General features: G+C 56.8%; 1 long non-coding RNA gene across 2 annotated transcripts; it reads right to left on the bottom strand.

Moving 5' to 3' along the window:
* Nucleotides 1-15,179: 15,179 nt before the first annotated feature.
* LOC308633159 lies at nucleotides 15,180-17,587 on the bottom strand. 2 transcript variants are annotated; one of them, XR_014018718.1, is made up of 4 exons: nucleotides 17,441-17,587; nucleotides 16,517-16,600; nucleotides 15,901-15,975; nucleotides 15,180-15,531 (listed from the first exon to the last, which is right to left on the bottom strand). It is a non-coding gene; the product is annotated as an uncharacterized lncRNA (long non-coding RNA). The 2 variants fall into 2 exon arrangements; XR_014018719.1 differs by lacking the exon at nucleotides 17,441-17,587 and having other exon boundaries at nucleotides 16,517-16,691.

Raw genomic sequence — 17,587 nt, 5'->3', positions numbered from 1 at the left:
TATGCACTGATTGTTTGAGACATCGTCCTCTGGTTGGAGACCTGACCTCCTCCTCTGTGGCACCCTGCATTCCCCAGCGTCCCTGGGACTTCAGCTTCCCGGGCATTTCCTGGTCTTTTACTGTTCACTACATCCCCTACCTCCCCAGTGTTCCTGGGCATTTATCTGGTCTTTCTACTGTACTTCCTTGATTGTTGCATGACGATTTCTCACCATGCACATTTCTGAGATTTTTGAAAATCTATTTTAATTTCTAGTAGTATTACTTCCCCATGATCCAACTTTTTCATAGTTTTCCTAGATAATTTTCTTTTTCGTTGTACTGAGGATGGAACCCAGTGACACTTTACCACGGTGCTACATTCCAGTCCATTTCATCTTTCATTTTGAGACAGGGTCTCACGACTCACTAAGTTGCTGAGGCTGGTCTTGAACACACACAAGGACACCTTTGCAACTGCTTCTGCCCCATGCTCCTGTTCAATGTGCTACAGATTTTGTCTGGCTGATGTTTTATTAAGATCGTAGGGGCTGGGGCTGGGGCTCAGCCGTAGAGTGCTTGCCTCGCACCTGCGAGGCCCTGGGTTCCATCCTCAGCACTGCATAAAATAAATAAATAAAATAAAGATATTGTGGCCATCTACAACTAAAACCCATAAATATTTTTTTTAAAAAAAGATTGTTGCACTGATACAAAAATGCTGCGGTTTCCTTTCTCAGGCCAGCGGCATCGGGCCGTGCTCTGCTCTGAGAAAGGAACTTGGAACTTCCTGGGTCAAAGTGGGCAGCCTGTGTTTCCAGGACGCACCCCCTTTCAACCCAGGTGCCGAGGGTCCCATGAAAAGCGGGCGAGTGCCTGCGGTGGCTTAATCGACTTCTCTGCAGTGGGCTTCCCATTTCATCCGTGGGTTTTGACCCACCCGGGCTGGGGGGCCACACTGGGGTCAGCTTTTGCCTCCACCTCACAGCACCCGGCTGCCTCCAGGGGGCGCTGGGCTGGGCAGTGGGTGGGCTTTCCCACTTCTCGAGTTTTGCACAGATGAATCGGTGGCATGGTTGTCACCAAGTCGGCGATCTGTGTTTCCTCTTTATCCTCTTTCCATCTTGCCAGAGCTCCCCCCTTCTGTGAGGAGGCGGGCTTTGTAGGTCTGTTGGGTGTGCTCCCTACAGTTTCACTGGGCTGTTTTCCGACTTTCTGTAGCTCCAGACCTGAACACATGGTCTGTTAATTTCTGCACCCCTTTTCCCTGATGTGAGGGTGTGTACATTTCTCAAGAGCCACTTTCATTCAAAACAAAAGCTGCCATGATTCTTATCAGCACTCAGCTCAAGGCACTGAAACCCCTTTTGGAATTTCTTCTTTAACACGTGAACTAATCGAAACACATGATTTGATTTCCAAATATCTGGGTGCGGTAGGAATGCCTGTGGGTGGGGTGGCTGCACCGCGAAGCCTCCGCTGGGCCCTGTGACCTCCCGAGCCATCCGCACGTCAGACCCAGAAGTGGCAGTCTCTGAACAGGAGTGTCTGGGGCTGCTGTTCTGGGCAAGGAGGACAGAGGAGATGTGGAGGTCACCCCCACCAGCTCCTTCACTCAAGGTTGCCAAGGTCCTGCTACTGAGGGTCCCCAGCACTGCCACCCTCCGTGCTCTCAATTCCTCCCTTCTTTTCACACAGCAGTCTGAGGAAAGACACCCAAGCTCAGTTTGCTGATTCAGGACCAAGACAGCGAGAGAAGCAGAACCAATGACCAGAGGCTTAGAAATGAAGACACCAAACCCGTATTACAAAGAGTTAAAACAGCCGCCATGCCTGTGAGCCCAGCGACTCAGGAGGCTGAGGCTAGAGGATCACAAGCTCAAGGCCAGCCTCGGCAACTTAATGAGACTCTATCAAAATAAAAGTAACAAGGGCTGGGGATGGGGTTCAGTGGTGCAGTGGCAGAGCTACCTGGGCGCAGTTCCAAAAAAGCAAAAGGAGTTAAACCAGCACAAAGTGCAAGAATCAGAAACTGAATTGACAGCAACAGGCGGAGCAGAGGAAGGGGAAGGCAGGGAGTGGCCAGCTCGGAGGCGGCCAGGGGCAGAGACCTGACTGGGCATCCTCACGGGTGAGCTGGCCTAGGGCCTGAGTCTCCCAGCAGGGAATGCAGAAAAAGAGCCAACGCCCAAGGAATCGAGAACAAGACCTCTAGATGTGACGAGGGAGGGCAGCAAGGCAGAGGACGCAGTTAATATGCCAAGGCACTCGTTTCCCTATCCATCAGCAATGGGCAAAGGGAATTTGAAATTTTAAAAAGTAACTTTTAAAATAGCACCTTTTGTTTTTGTAAAAAACAAACAAAAAGTACAACAAACAAATTTAAAAAAGAAAGAAATACTTAGGTATTAATCTATCAAATGATTTCTATGTGGAAAAGAACAAGACTCTGATTAAAGAAAATCTTTAAAAATGAGGAGATACCCCATGTTCATGGACTAGAAGATTCCACACTGTTAGGGTGCCAGCTCTCCCCAGTTTGGTTTACACATTCAACACGATTCCAATCGAAATCACAGAAGGGCGAAGGGGGTAGCCCAGTGTCCAGTGTTGGTCTAGCACGTGTGAGGCCCTGGGTTTGATCATCAGAACCAGAAAAAAAGTTTGCAACCAGTTGTTTTGTAGACACTGACCTAATACTGAACCCAGGTTACGCCTGCACACGTCTTCCCAAGAGAACTGGGCCCCAGGGGGAGCCCCCAAGCCCACCCACCACAGCCGGATTGTCCCTCAGCACCTGTCTCCTGGCACCTCCATGCTGGGTGCCCCAGGCTCAGGGACCCAGGGACTCCTGAAGCCCAAGATCCCTGGAAAGCCAAGCAGCTCGACAGTGGGCGGGACTGAAATTTAGAGTGGGTTCTGCTTTAGCAGGGGGTCCTGGGACTCAGCAGTGGCCTCCGGGAATCAGGAGCCAGGCCCAGGGTCATGCAGACCTACCGCGGGCCTACCGTGGCCCAGGGAGGGAATGCTGTGGGATGATGGGAGGCAGCAGGCACGAGGAGCTGGGAGAAGGACCCCAGACCATCCACACCGAGGTCCTCTCTCAGCAGCCCCTTCCTTCCTGACATCCATGTCCAGTGGTGCCCGCTCTACCTGGCCAGCCTGAGCTCTACATGGTTCTCCAGCTCCTCTGTTGGTGACCCTCACCCACCAGGTCTCCCTTTCTTCAGCAGAACTGCCAAGCGTCCTGCAGGATCCCTGCCTCCACCCCTCGGCCCCTTCCCTCTTCACGCAGTGGCCAGCAGGCCTCCTAGGACCCAGACTCAAGCCTAGGACCTCCTGCTCACCTGGTGCTGGGTCCCAGCTTCAGGGACAGTGCTGCCTCAATGTGGCTATGGACTGGATGTTCTGTCCAGCGTGGCCACTCCATCCAGAGGCTTATGGTGGCAGTTGGGAGAGGGACAGGGATCTGAGGCTGGGGAGAGTGAAGGGGCAGGAGCCAGGCTGTGGGGCAGTGAGAGTTTATTGTCTCTGAGAGGAGGGAGGCGGTGGTCCCAGAGCACGGGTGGGGGGCCACAGTGGAGCTATGAGAGTCGGGTGTGGGCCAGTCGTTCTGACCTCGCCAGGCCCTTCCTCCCTCACAGGGAATGGCCCTTCTCCACGAGGAGTTGGCCAGCGTGCACTGGCTTCTGGAGAAAAGGCACTGGACAGGGCAAGTGGCAGGGTCCAGGGACGGCGGGTTCTCCTGTCTGGGGAGGGAGGCCAGAGGGCAGCTGGAGGCGCAGGACAAGAGGAGTCACGAGGGGGTGCGGGGCAAGTCCTCACAACAGGGCCCAGAAGACACCCAGACCAGGGCCACTTGCAGCAGGAGCCACCTGAACAGGGCCCAGGGTATCTCCCAGACAGCAGGTGCCGAGTTGCAGAGCTGCCCTGAGCAGCAGCCCCTGACAATCCTGCCCCGCAGCTCAGGGCTGGATGACCACTCGAACTCACTGTTGGAGTTTGGACAGCGGACAGCGCACCTCTTGCTGATCAGAATTCTGATCCTTGACCCTGCAGAAGAAAGGAGACAGCGGGTGGCTCCAGAGCCCCCAGGTTAGGGAGAGAGGGGACGGGGCTTGTCAGGAGGGCAGCTGGAACTGGCACTGGGGACAACCTCCTGCTGTCCCTTCACAGGTGAGGCCTGAAGAGCTGTGGGAGCAGGTCTCTCTAAGGTCACCTTCAACCTGGGGCACAGCAAAGAGGTGAGGGCTCTTCTCTGCACCCAGATGAGGCCTCGGATCCCCTTCCAAGTCAGTGCGGGCCAGTCGTGGGGACATGGGGCGAAGGAAGCAGAGCGGAAAGGACTGGTAGCTACAGAGAACCTGCTGGGTGCCCAGCGGGGCTCCAGGTCTCCAAGCTACTCATCCCAAGATGCAGAGCTTCTGGAGAGATCTGACTTTCAACAGCCATCAAGACGCTAAAGGGCAGCCACCATCAAAACCCAACCAGAGAAAAGGCCATTTGGGGTAGAATTCAACTGCTATCTTCCACTATGTTTGTTCTCTTGTTGTTTGTTATGCTGAATTATGTTTTATTATACTGCCTTGTACTACTTACATTAAGTTGCAATAGGTTATATGGCATGGCACTACATTATGTCATATCGCATTGCAGCGTATCATGCCGATTACATTAGACTGCATTATGGCATGTTGTATTAAATCGCAATGCACTATATCACGGTGTACTGCACTGTATGACACATCACACAAAGTACATCGCTGCTCAGTGGCACGGGACTTAGGATCACCTGAGGGAATCCTCCAGCAAAGACAGTGAGCCACGCATTGACTGCACTGGCGGTGCAGACCTTAGAGGTCAAGGCCAGGAGGCACCTGCACAGGTGGCCCCTGAAGAGACTCTCACTTGACCTCCTGTCACACTGCCTTTCAGACCAAGAGCCAAAGGTGAAGGGCGCCGTGCTAAATGAAGAGTCAAGCTGGGGAAAAGGCTGTGGACAACAGTGTCCGCTCCCTCACTATAGGAAAATTCCTTCATTTTAATTAACAAATGGGGAGGCTTGGGTGGGGGCTGTCACTGTAGGGACACCGGAGCCTCATGCTTGAAGAACTGGCCTGATGGCCCTCCCTGCAGAAAACCCCACCTCTGCATAATGGCAAAGGAGGGAAAGAAGGCTCATGCCCCACACTGACCCGGGACAGTGGGACAGTCCTGTGAAGGGCGTCCTGTCAGAGCCCACTCCACAGACTGCCTGCATGTTGCCCAGGTGCCCACTTCAGAGATCTCCCTCAGGAAGCCCCCGGTGCCCTATGCATCTTCTTGAGTCATTCCCAGGGGAGGAGGCCACAGGAGCCTTCCGAGGTTCACAGGTGGGAGTGGGGTGTCCATAAATGAACCACACTGCATCCAGGCCCCTGGGACTTGAAGCCACAGGGAGAAGACATCTCCGCCAGACTGGCAGGTCCCCAGGGAGCCAGGTCCACGTAGCAGGAACCAGCACCAGGAGATGGTGTGTGCCGGGAACTCTTCTGTCTGTCTACCTGGGTCTCTCTAGACTTCTTCTTATACTTTGAATAAAAGTGTTTGCACGAGCCTAAGAAAGGTGTTGGTGTTCTTCTTCACCCTCTTTTCTAAGCTCGTTCTTAAAAGGAAGCACTATCGCCTAAGTCCCCGCCCGGAAGTGGTGGCCTCAGGGTCGCGGGGCAGGTTCTGTGTGCCGCTGCCCAGGGACGGCCAGGCCTATCCCTCTTGGATGACCCTCCTTTTGCCTCCCTGCTCTTTTGCCAATCAGCGACATATTGGGGCCTTTGTCCTGGTGTCAATCTTAGGGGGAGTGACATTTAAGAGTGGGTACTTCAAATGACGGAGGTGGGGTGGAGGGTGGGAGAGAGGAGCCCAAAGCCCGGAGCCTACGGAGCCTACTGGTGGGCGGCGGATGAGGACCCAGGCGCGGCAGCTGGACGGACTCACTCCTGAGGAGGAACACCTCGTTGGAGACGCAGACTTGAGCGGTGGCGGGGCACACGGCGGGCTTACAGAGGCTCCAGCTGTTGACCTTGAAGCACTGGAAGCAGCTCAGGTTCTGAGTTGTGCGCGCCAAGGCGCTGCCGTGGGCAGAGCGCGCGCCCGGGCCCTTACTTGGCCAGACATCGGCGCGGGCGAGCTCCGCGGACACCAGAGCCGCCCACAGCGCCAGCACCAGCCGCCCCATGCCGCCCCCGCGGACCCTCTGCTGCAGCCCCGCGGCCCTGGTCCTGACCCGCGGAGCCTCCCGGGCGTCCGCGCTCTCCAGAAGTAGGGCCGGCAGCGCGGCCCCGGGGAGGAGCCAGCGGGGCGGGCGGGGCGGCGAGTCTCCTCGACGGGCGCCTCTCGGGGCAGCTCGCGCGCCTCGGCCTGCGCCTGCTGCGTCCTCTTCTTTGGGTCGCAGACCCGCGCCGCAGGGCCCGGGCTCCTGGAGAGAAGGCGCGAGGGAGAGGCGCCTCGGCAGAGCCGAGAGGTTGCGCGCAGCGGAGCGCGAGCAGGTGTGTGTGTGTGTGGGAGGGGCTCATAGGCACTTTTCCTTCTTAGGTGACTGATGCCCGAGGGCACTTGGCTGGCTGATCCGCAGGGGCAGCTTGAGCACCCACACTGCTGGTTCTTCCAATGGTCACACGCCCCACTCTGATTCTATCAGTCTCTTGTCCCACTCCGCGGGAAACAAGTGGCCTTTCCCCAGCAACCCAGCAACACAGCAGCCATCTCTGGGTGAAAAGAAGGGCTCTGGAATCCAGACCTGTTTGCAGACTTTGTAACACAAGGAATGTGTTCATTTCCAATGTGTATCCTTATGTAAAATCACAAAGAGGAGAACATAAAATAAAAATGCTTTTATAAAAGCATAGGCAACTGGGCGGGGGATGTAGCTCAGTGGCAGAGGGCTTGCTTAGCGTGTGAGGCCCTGGGTTCCTTTCCTAGCGCCACATGAAAAAAAAAAAAAAAAAAGCAACTGAAGAAAATCCACTGGCTGTAAAATCACACGTTGAAGCCCAAACCCCCAGGGCTTCAAGATGCGCTGTGTTTGAAGACAGGGCCTATAAAAATGTTTGATTAAGATAAAATGAGTCCGTAGGGCAGATCCTGATCCAGTAGGACTGGTGTCCAGTTAGGAGAAGAGTCCAGGGCACACACATGTTCAGAGGGAGGACCTGGCAAAGACCCAGGCAGAAGGCACCCTCCACAGGCCCAGAAGGGGCCTCAGGAGGAGCAGTTCTGGGTCTTGGACTGCAGCCTCCAGGACTGAGGGACACACAGTGTACCCATGCGACCCTTCTTCAGTCTCTTGATAAGGTGGGTTACAATGACTTATTCCCAGCATGGGGTCAGTCTTGACTCTCTTACCCATGGTTACCGGTGGAATATGATCATGCTTACAATGTGCAGGAGTGTGGACTTGCTAATATTTCGGTAAGAGCTTGCCTTCATGTGCATGAGGAACGGACACGGAGCTGTGACATTCTTTTTTTGCACTATTTTTGTCTGGTGTTGGCATCAGGGAAATTGGGACTTCATACAAGGAGTTAGGAAGGGTTTTCTCCCCTACCGTAGTAATGGTGGGATTCTTTAAATTTTGGGAGAATTCTCCAGTAAGACCAGAAGGATGTTGAGACTTGTTTCTTGAGTGTTTTCAAATTAAGAACTCATTTTCTTTGTAGTTGGAGCTGAGGATTCCTCTGTTTCATGTTGTGTGAGTTTGGGTAGTTTGAGTCTTTTTTTCTCGTGGTGCTGGGGATTGAACCCAGGGCCTTCCTTGTGCATGAGAAGCAAGCGTTCTACCCACTGAGCCACATCCCCAGCCCTAGTTTGTGTTTTTGAGGAAACGGTTTGTCTCTGCAGCAGAGCCCACCCCTGCCTGGGTAGAGTGTGGAAGACAGTCCTTTCCAAAGCCGGTGCTCTGTGTCCTCGGTTTTCTCCTTTCCCCTCGATTCCCTGGATTTCAGCTCTTATTTTACTCTTACATATTTCCCCTTCCTTCTGACTCTTCCTGTTCTGCCCTGCAGGAGCTCCAGATCCCCATCCACCTGCACTGGGACTCCCTGCCCAGTGCGTCCACTCAGGCAGGACTCATTTCTCAGTCCACTCAGATGTGTCCATGCAGGACTCAGCTGTCCTTTCTCTGGGCTGCTCTGCCCCCCTGATGCCTTGGGGAAGCCCGCATATGCACATGTCTGAAGCCATGGGGGTTCCCCAGCACCTCCTCTGCCCTGGCCTGCTCCCCCCTATTTCCTTGGGTCCCCTCCTGGGCCGAGTTTGCACATTTCCTGGCGGTCCACCTTGGTGAGTGCTCTCCACAAGCATGAGAGGAGTGTGTCTTCTGTTGCTGATAAAGTGTCTTAAATGTCAGCCCATCTGGTTGACTGGTGCCTCTGCTGGTCCAGCTCCGTCCTGGTGGGTTCTCTGCTGGAGGTGTTACGGAGGGGGACACTGAGGTCTCTGATCGTGTGTGGCTTCATTCGCATCTGCCTGTGATGCTGCCCCCTTGCCACTCATCATGGTGTGGTGTGGTGGCTCACTCACACTGGGCCCTTGTCTTCTCGGGGGCGCCCCCTAGTGGCTTTTCCACACCTGGCCGTTTGTCTGATCCGGAGCCTCTTGTGTCGGGCAGCTCCGTCTCTCTGTTTAGCACTTTTGTGCTCTGTTTCTCCACCCTTCACTTTTGCTCACCTCCTTAGTGCTGGCATGGAGCTCGGGGGACTCACGCACCAGGCACGCGCTTGGCTATTGAGTTGCACCTTCAGCCCTTTCGATTTTTATTTGAGACAGGGTCTCACTACGTTTCTGAGGCTGGCCTTGAACTTGCCATCCTCCTGCCTCAGCCTGCTGAGTTGCTGGGACTGCACGGTGTGTGGCTCTCCGTCCTTTGACTTCTGTGCGTGTGTGTGTGCACATGTGCCCTTTCAGTGACCTGTCTTTGAGCCTGGTGCTTTCACCCGCTCCCTCCGGCTCTGTCTTTTGGTGCCGGGTCTGCACTGTCCACACTCAGAGTGATGGCCACAGTTGGATCCTTGATTTCAGGACTTGCAGCCCTTGTACTCATCACAGCTCTTCCCTGTTACTTTCAAAGCCCCTTCTGTCGCTGGTTTTCACTGTGCATTTTACGATTCCATTTCGTCTCCTTGCAGCGTATCAATCATGCTTCAGGGGCTGGGGATGTGGCTCAAGCGGTAGCGCGCTCGCCTGGCATGCGTGCGGCCAGGGTTCGATCCTCAGCACCACATACCAACGAAGATGTTGCGTCCGCCGAGAACTAAAAATAAATATTAAAAATTCTCTCTCTCCCCTCTCTTAAAAAAAAAATCATGCTTCGATGACACTTTTGGTGGTGCCCTCGAGTTCGAGTGTCCCTTTACAACATTCACCTAACGTGACATGCCTCACAGACATTTTAGGGACTCTGTGCAGAGCAGCCGGGTCCAGCCCCGACCTTTTTATTCTTGCTCACTGTGGCTGAGACCACACCCTGAAGCCTGCCGGCTGGGGCTCTGATTGTTACGTATCCAATATCTTACCAAGACCAGAACAGGCAGAGTGCCAGCCATTTGGAGCCTGCTTGGTTTGCACACTGCAAACAGCTGCCACCTCTGGGAAGACGAGGGGTGAGGCCTGTGGCTGTGTGCAGCTCCAGCTCTACCAGACCCCTGGCGCACCGCGAGGCTCCCCGGAGGTGGGTGAGCCCTTCTCCATCTTCTGCCCTGGGCTCTCCTTCCCTTTTGAGCAGTGACAGCCACGTTGTGCTACTGGACAGACTCCTGTCTGGGGACTTCCCCACGAGGCCACCTGTCCAGGACCCTCCCACAAGCATGTGCTACTCCATGTGGCAGTTGGGTGTCCCTCTGGCCAGGCCCATGAGCTCCCTGTCTCCTCTAGTGGTGGCCATTCCTCCACTCACCTGGGCCTCCCAAGCCCAGAGACTGCAGTCACTCACCCAGTCATCTGTACACTGCAGTTGAAAAGAAGTCTATTGATGAGCCTTTATTTTATTCACTTATTTCTATGCAGTGCTGAGAACCGAACCCAGTGCCTCGCACAAGCCAGGCAGGCTCTGCCGCCGAGCCGCCACCCTGCCCCTCCCCCAGGCCTGCGGTCCGGGGCAGATCTGTTGATGCTATTTTTACTCTGACAGTTGTTCACTGGGTCACAGTGAAGGAAAAAGAAAGGCTCCATTTCACCTCCAGTGATTCCTTCCCAAGGGCTCTTTCATCCGGTTGAAAACCCTGTCTCCTGGCCTATATCATTTTCCTTCTCTCTGAAGAGCTTCCTTTTTTAAAAGGATGATAAATTTCTTATTTGAGGGGCAAATATTCTAATAAACTGTCTGAAGAGCTTCTTTTGACCTTCCTTGGAAGGCAGCTCTTGTGCCCACAGATTCCATCAGTTGTTTTGACTGAGAAATCTCCCCCTCCTTCACTTTTCATAGCGGGGTTCATTTGGGGGCGTGTCTTGGGGATTGAACTCAGGGGCACTCAACCACTGAGCCACATCCCCAGCCCTAATTTTTTAAATTTTATTTAGAGACAGGGTCTCACTGAGTTGCTTAGTGCCTCGCTGTTGCTGAGGCTGGCTTTGAACTCCCGGTCCTCCTGCCTCAGCCTCCGGAGCTGCTGGGGTTACAGGTGCGCACCACTGCACCAGACTCATTCCTAGTTTTTGAGGGACGTCCACACGGCTTTCCAGAGTGGTTGTACTAATCTGGAGTTCCACCAGCAAAGCTTCTACCTCCCCCACAGTTTTTACTTTTTTGAGACAGGGTTTTGCTATGTTGCCCAGGCTGGCCTTAAACTTGTGACCCTTCTGCCTCGACTTCCTGCACAGCTGAGGTTATGGGCTTATGCCACTGTGCCTGATTTATTTATCTATTTATTTTGTGCTATTGGGGATTAGACCCAGGGTTACTCTTCACTGAGCTACACCCCCAACCCCCTTTTTAACATTTTTATTTTAAGGCAGGGTCAGGCTGAGTTACCTGGGGTGGCCTTGAGTTTGGAATCCTCCTGCCTTGTAGTCCACAAGCAGCTGGACTGCAGGCATAGGCCACCACACCCAGGTAAGATCTTAATTTTTTTTTCTTTTTAAAAAATAAATGCAAAAACCTACCAAAGTCTACGTTGCCCTACAACAACGTCAGCTGCCTAGATCCAAATCTGTTTACCCTCTCTAGCAAGAAAAAAATGGTGCACATAACAGGGAGACAGCAGAACCCCTCGGTTCTCGTACACTCCACACACACGGAAGGTGGAAACACCGCGAACCACATCTCCCCTTGGGCGGGAGGCGGGGCCTGGTTCTTGCTCCGGTACTCATGGGCAGAACCCATGCGTGTCCAGAGACTGGAGGGGGCGCGTCCAGGAGCGCGGGGAGCAGCAGGCAGCCCCTCAGAGGGACGTGGAGGAGGGAGGGAGACAGCACAGCGTCCTGGATGGCAGAGGGCGTGGGAGCAGGTGTCCTGGGGAGCAGAGCACGGGAATGAGTGACACCCCGGGGACCTTGGTGGCAGAGGCACAGAGGCACAGAGCTGCACAGCTTGCTGGGGCCCCTGAGCTGAGCCACTCCTCCGGGCTCTGTGTGCCGCCCTTGCAGCTGGCCTCACAGGTGGAGAGGGACGTCCTCGGCCACACGTCACGCTCTGAACCCAGGCCTGCTTCTCCCCTCCTCCCCGACCTCTCTCCCTCCTAATCTCAGGGAACAGGAACACCCTGCCCCATCCTGGAGGCACCTGTCCTCAGACACGACCCGCACAGGACCAAGTCCCCATCTCAGGGCTGGTGCCAGAAAGTCCAAGAAGTCCCCCGAGTCAACAAGGAATCCCAACCCCGCGGCGCTGAGAGCTCGGCCCCGACCCACTGCCCACCCCACGACGAACACGTGGCTGCGAGGAAAAGGAAAAAGAAGGCTCACTGCTTTGCCATCAAAGGAGAAACCAGGGGACTCCCATCCCAAAGGCTGGGGTTCTGCCGTCAGCAGGGACAGGGGCTTTTCCAGAGGGAGGTCGGAGAAAAGGAGACCAGGGAGGGAGATGGGGAGGAGAACGTCAGGGAGGAGGTCAGGGAGGAGGTCAGGGAGGAGGTCAGGGAGGAGGTCAGGGAGGAGGTCAGGGAGGAGGTCGGGAGGAGGTCAGGGAGGACATCAGGGAGGAGGTCAGGGAGGAGATCAGGGAGGAGATCAGGGAGGAGGTCAGGGAGGAGGTCAGGGAGGAGGTCAGGGAGGACGTCAGGGAGGAGGTCAGGAGGAGGTCAGGGAGGACGTCAGGGAGGAGGTCAGGGAGGAGGTCAGGGAGGAGGTCAGGGAGGACGTCAGGGAGGAGGTCAGGGAGGAGGTCAGGGAGGACGTCAGGGAGGAGGTCAGGGAGGAGGTCAGGGAGGACGTCAGGGAGGAGGTCAGGGAGGAGGTCAGGGAGGAGGTCAGGGAGGACGTCAGGGAGGAGGTCAGGGAGGAGGTCAGGGAGGAGGTCAGGGAGGAGATCAGGGAGGAGGTCAGGGAGGAGGTCAGGGAGGACGTCAGGGAGGAGGTCAGGGAGGAGGTCAGGGAGGACGTCAGGGAGGAGGTCAGGGAGGACGTCAGGGAGGAGGTCAGGGAGGACGTCAGGGAGGAGGTCAGGGAGGACGTCAGGGAGGAGGTCAGGGAGGACGTCAGGGAGGAGGTCAGGGAGGACGTCAGGGAGGAGGTCAGGGAGGAGGTCAGGGAGGAGGTCAGGGAGGAGGTCAGGGAGGACGTCAGGGAGGAGGTCAGGGAGGTCAGGGAGGAGGTCAGGGAGGAGGTCAGGGAGGAGGTCAGGGAGGAGGTCAGGGAGGACGTCAGGGAGGAGGTCAGGGAGGTCAGGGAGGAGGTCAGGGAGGAGGTCAGGGAGGAGGTCAGGGAGGACGTCAGGGAGGACGTCAGGGAGGACGTCAGGGAGGAGGTCAGGGAGGTCAGGGAGGAGGTCAGGGAGGACGTCAGGGAGGACGTCAGGGAGGAGGTCAGGGAGGAGGTCAGGGAGGAGGTCAGGGAGGAGGTCAGGGAGGAGGTCAGGGAGGACGTCAGGGAGGACGTCAGGGAGGAGGTCACGGAGGACGTCAGGGAGGAGGTCAGGGAGGACGTCAGGGAGGAGGTCAGGGAGGAGGTCAGGGAGGAGGTCAGGGAGGAGGTCAGGGAGGACGTCAGGGAGGAGGTCAGGGAGGACGTCAGGGAGGAGGTCAGGGAGGACGTCAGGGAGGAGGTCAGGGAGGAGGTCAGGGAGGACGTCAGGGAGGACGTCAGGGAGGAGGTCAGGGAGGAGGTCAGGGAGGAGGTCAGGGAGGACGTCAGGGAGGACGTCAGGGAGGAGGTCACGGAGGACGTCAGGGAGGAGGTCAGGGAGGACGTCAGGGAGGAGGTCAGGGAGGAGGTCAGGGAGGAGGTCAGGGAGGACGTCAGGGAGGAGGTCAGGGAGGAGGTCAGGGAGGACGTCAGGGAGGAGGTCAGGGAGGACGTCAGGGAGGAGGTCAGGGAGGAGGTCAGGGAGGAGGTCAGGGAGGACGTCAGGGAGGACGTCAGGGAGGAGGTCACGGAGGACGTCAGGGAGGAGGTCAGGGAGGACGTCAGGGAGGAGGTCAGGGAGGAGGTCAGGGAGGAGGTCAGGGAGGACGTCAGGGAGGACGTCAGGGAGGAGGTCAGGGAGGTCAGGGAGGAGGTCAGGGAGGAGGTCAGGGAGGAGGTCAGGGAGGAGGTCAGGGAGGACGTCAGGGAGGAGGTCAGGGAGGACGTCAGGGAGGAGGTCAGGGAGGACGTCAGGGAGGACGTCAGGGAGGAGGTCAGGGAGGACGTCAGGGAGGAGGTCAGGGAGGAGGTCAGGGAGGACGTCAGGGAGGACGTCAGGGAGGAGGTCAGGGAGGACGTCAGGGAGGAGGTCAGGGAGGACGTCAGGGAGGAGGTCAGGGAGGAGGTCAGGGAGGAGGTCAGGGAGGAGGTCAGGGAGGACGTCAGGGAGGAGGTCAGGGAGGAGGTCAGGGAGGAGGTCAGGGAGGAGGTCAGGGAGACGTCAGGGAGGAGGTCAGGGAGGACGTCAGGGAGGACGTCAGGGAGGAGGTCAGGGAGGAGGTCAGGGAGGAGGTCAGGGAGGAGGTCAGGGAGGACGTCAGGGAGGAGGTCAGGGAGGACGTCAGGGAGGACGTCAGGGAGGACGTCAGGGAGGAGGTCAGGGAGGAGGTCAGGGAGGAGGTCAGGGAGGAGGTCAGGGAGGAGATCAGGGAGGACGTCAGGGAGGAGGTCAGGGAGGACGTCAGGGAGGAGGTCAGGGAGGACGTCAGGGAGGAGGTCAGGGAGGAGGTCAGGGAGGAGGTCAGGGAGGAGGTCAGGGAGGACGTCAGGGAGGACGTCAGGGAGGAGGTCAGGGAGGACGTCAGGGAGGAGGTCAGGGAGGAGGTCAGGGAGGACGTCAGGGAGGAGGTCAGGGAGGAGGTCAGGGAGGAGGTCAGGGAGGAGGTCAGGGAGGACGTCAGGGAGGAGGTCAGGGAGGAGGTCAGCGAGGAGGTCAGGGAGGAGGTCAGGGAGGAGGTCAGGGAGGACGTCAGGGAGGAGGTCAGGGAGGACCTCAGGGAGGACCTCAGGGAGGAGGTCAGGGAGGACGTCAGGGAGGAGGTCAGGGAGGACGTCAGGGAGGAGGTCAGGGAGGAGGTCAGGAGGAGGTCAGGGAGGAGGTCAGGGAGGACGTCAGGGAGGAGGTCAGGGAGGACGTCAGGGAGGAGGTCAGGGAGGAGGTCAGGGAGGAGGTCAGGGAGGACGTCAGGGAGGAGGTCAGGGAGGACCTCAGGGAGGAGGTCAGGGAGGAGGTCAGGGAGGAGGTCAGGGAGGAGGTCAGGGAGGACCTCAGGGAGGAGGTCAGGGAGGAGGTCAGGGAGGAGGTCAGGGAGGAGACGGCTGGGGAAAGGAAACACATGCAGGTTTCAAAGCCACCAGGGATATAGTCAAAGCGTCAAGTGAAGCCCTGTTAGGCCGCCAGGGCACACCTGGAAAGTAGCCGAGGAATCACCTCTTTGGGATCCTCTTGCCTCAGCCTCCGGAGTAGCTGGTGTTATTGAAAGCCTGGTCCTTCTCCCCAGTGCACTTTAATAATGAAGATTGCGAGAGTAAGGAAGGTTTGTTGCTTTGCTAGCAAAGGAGTGACTCTTGTCTGGAAGTGTGTGATTCTGCCCATCAGCAGGGGACAGGGGGCTTTTCCAGAGGTGACTCAAAGGCTACCTGCCCTGTGCCCTCTGTTGGGGCTGTGATTCACGTGTCAAGTCGGAGACAGTCATTTCTGAGGTCTTCTGGGGCCATCCCCAAGTCTGGATTCCTATGATGGGGGTGTACTGGGGACAGGTCACGGTGCCTGGGGTGGGGAGGAGAGGTCCTCCTGTTCCCCCTGAGGTTAGGGGGGCAGAGGCTGGGGAGGAGCAGGGAGAGGAAGACAGAAACACGCCCATTTAAAAATAAGTCGCAGTGGCCGAGCAGCACGGCTGGGTTCCAGGTGTGAAGTGGACACTGGTACAGTAGAACATGGCTGGGTTCCGTCCCCAGAACTGCAACCAATCGATCAATAAAGTGTGAGAAACAGAAAGTCATGTTTAGAATATCACGTTTAGCCTGAATTGGGAGGTAAGATCCAGTTGCAGCCATGGTAACCCCAGCTCCTCCCAACAGGTCAGGGGCACCCTGCATTAGGGATAAAAGGTGGCCCCCTGCCCAGGTGCGCTAGCTGGCCCTCCTGCAGAGGAGCGTCTGCCTTGCTGAGCTGTGTGATTCCCTGGGGCACCCCAGGATTCCTTTTTTTGGCACTAGGGATTGAACTCGGGGGCACTCTGCCGCTGACCCACATCCCCAGCCCTATTTTGTATTTTACTTAGTAACTAAGTAACACCTAGTGTGGCTGAGGCTGGCTTTGAACTCGCCATCCTCCTGACTCAGCCTCCCCAGCTGCTGGGGTGACAGGCGTGTGCCATCATGCCCGGTGTACCCTGGGATCTCTACAAACAAAACAGACGTCTATGGAGAACTGTAAGGAGACACGAGGTGGCCCTCTGGCAACGTAAAGGGTTCTATTCAGCCGTGTGGCCAGGCAGTCTCTGTGCACCCAGATGTACGACCCCGGGTCCTCAGGTCCCTGGGGGGGCACAGCCTGCACTAGACAGCCAGGGGCTTCAGCAGGCGCAGCAGAGCCGTGCCATCCAGATGACCAGCAAGGGACCTTCAGGTTTGTCTGGGCTCCACTGTGAAGAGGCCTTGCATTCCATCTAGAAGGTCCTTGCTCGGTTAGCATCCGGACGGCCATCTTAAGTGACAGCCGCCATTTTAAGGAAAATGTTTGGCTTTCCCACCCAAACTGAGAAAGGCTCACCACTCCCTCCTACCAACCCCACCCCTAACTGCCCACATTAGCCTGCCCCGTAAAGGTCCCAGCACCCCAGCCTGTCCTGCCTCTCTCCTTTACACAGATGGCCTCTATTTCTCAGCTCTGACAAATAAACTTGTGGTCTGTCTGGTCTCCGTCTTCCGTGTCTCGCTTACCGTCTGGTTCCTCGCTGTCCCTTCACCATCCAGCAGTGCAGACTCGCCCTTCCCAGGTGCCCAGGGAACTCCTCCGCACAGCATCTGTCAGGACAGAAGCCGCAGGAGCCGTGACTGCAGTGGTAAGAGCTGGGCACCGGCAGCAGGGCAGGCAGCAGGGTCTGCTTGGTGCTGGTGACTGGTCTCCTTCCTCTACTCCCTCTGCCCCTCCCCAACCCTCACCCACAGGCCCAGCTGCCTGAGCCACACCCACCACAGCAAGGGAGCCACTCAGACCAGAGGACTAGGGAATGGCCATCTCCCAAACCAGCCAGAGAACCAAGACCCCTCAGGGCACACCTGGACAGAGCTTTGAAACACCTCTGTAAAAGCCCTCTGCTCCCATGACAGGCAGAGTCACAGCCTCGGGGACAGGGGTCCCCTGGGTTCTTTGCTAACCAACAGGAACACTTTTTTTCCTTTTTTCAGAACTCGTCCTGGTTGTGGCACTGGTACGGGGACAGAGCCCGAGCTTCCAGGGACATCAGACATGCTCAAAAGTGGGCGGGCGAGGCGGCCTTCACCCCTGGACGGCAGCGGGCTGCTGGGGAACTAGCCAGCCAGCGTGCCTCAGGGGCCGCTGCTGCTTCCACACCGACGCCCTTGGCCCTGGTTGGAGGACTCGGTGATGAGATCTACCCCACTGTCTGGTTTTAAAATCCAGAGGCAAAGGTCCTAAATAAAAAGGCTACACTGGATCCAGTTAAGGCCTGCACTGTGTTCTGAAAACGACCACCCGACTTTGTATTCTCAAACTGGCCCCTGAGCAGCCGACTGTCGATGAAGTGATCCAAAGGGAAATGTGAAGCTCTTGGGAAACCAAGGAAAAGGGAAACAAAACCCACGGAAGGCAGTTCTAAGAAGGAAGTTTCTAGAAACAAACACCTGGATCAAAAAGAAGATCTCAAGGGCTGGGGATGTGGCTCAAGCGGTAGCGCGCTCGCCTGGCATGCGTGCGGCCCGGGTTCGATCCTCAGCACCACATACCAACAAAGATGTTGTGTCTGCCGAGAACTGAAAAAAAAATATTAA

The sequence above is a fragment of the Spermophilus citellus genome, assembly GCF_964194105.1.
Source record: "Spermophilus citellus genome assembly, chromosome: 14".
Taxonomy (NCBI): domain Eukaryota; kingdom Metazoa; phylum Chordata; class Mammalia; order Rodentia; family Sciuridae; genus Spermophilus; species Spermophilus citellus.
This window is presented reverse-complemented; position numbering and strand designations above follow the sequence as displayed.